The sequence below is a fragment of the Nannospalax galili genome, unplaced genomic scaffold (genome assembly GCF_000622305.1).
Source record: "Nannospalax galili isolate Female #2095 unplaced genomic scaffold, S.galili_v1.0 scaffold1415, whole genome shotgun sequence".
Classification (NCBI taxonomy): Eukaryota; Metazoa; Chordata; class Mammalia; order Rodentia; family Spalacidae; genus Nannospalax; species Nannospalax galili.
The window spans coordinates 573,118-574,401 of NW_008336308.1; positions in this window are offsets into that span (position 1 = coordinate 573,118).

A 1,284-nucleotide genomic window follows, 5' to 3' on the forward strand; every position below is an offset into this window, starting at 1 on the left:
AAAGCCTCAACAGGATGAACGAAACGGAAAACAGAGTTTCAAGATTGGAAGATAAAGTGGACGAACTAGACCACTCAAGAAAAGATTATGAAAAGTTTAAGAAACCACAAGGATGGAATACACAGGAATTGTGTGAGACCATAAAATGACAAACCTTATGAATCATAGGCATACAGGAAGAAGAAGAATCCCAAGATAATGGCATGGACCAGATCTTCAACAGAATTGTGGAAGAAAATTTTCCCAAATTATAGAAAGATATGCCCATACAAATGCAGGAAGCATATAGAACACCAGACTGGACCAGAAAAGAAACTCTCTATGGCACAGCATAGGAAAAACACTAAACATTCAGAACAAAGGGGCAATTCTGAAAGTGGCAAAAGAGAAACAACAAGTCACATATAAAGGAAAACCCATTAGGATTACAGCTGAGTTTTTGGTGCAAACTATGAAATCCAGGAGCTTGGACCAAAGTATTCCCAGTTTTAAATGATCACAGATGCCAACCCAGATTACTACACCCAGTCAAAATGTATATTATAGTCGAAGGGGAAAGAAAAAACTTCCATTACAAAAATAGGCTTAAGGAATTCATGGCCACAAAACCAACCCTTCAGAGAGTTCTGGAAGCAATACAAAGAGCTGAAGAAAGGAATGACTATACCCAAGGGATTTCAGAAAGAAATCTAATGAAGGTATAACTGTGGAAAAGTACAGCTATATCAAGAATGTAAAAAAATGACAGCATTCAATACCCATCTTTCATTAATAACTTTAAATATTAATGGACTGAACTCTCCAATCAAAAGACACAGACTATGTGAATGGATTAAGAAACAAAACCCATCTTTTTGTTATCTTCAAGAAACTCATCTCACTTTTAAGGACAGACACTATCTCAAAGTGAGAGTATGGAAAAAAATATCCCAAGCAAATGGCACTAAGAAAAAAGCACGTGCAGCAATTCTAGTACCTGACAAAAGAGACTTTAAACTAAAACTAATCAGAAGAGACAAAGAGGGCCACTTCATTCTGATCAAAGTAACAATGAATCAAGAAGATATCACAATCATGAACATATATTCACCAAAATCTAGTGCACCCAACTTCATTAAAACAATACTAAAGGACTTTGAGACCCAGATTAACTCCAACTCCTTAATAGTAGGTGACTTTAATATGCCACTGTCTCCATTAGATAGGTCAACAGGGCAAAGTGTTAACAGAGAGACATCTGAATTAAATGATACCATATATCAAATGGACCTAACAGACATCTAC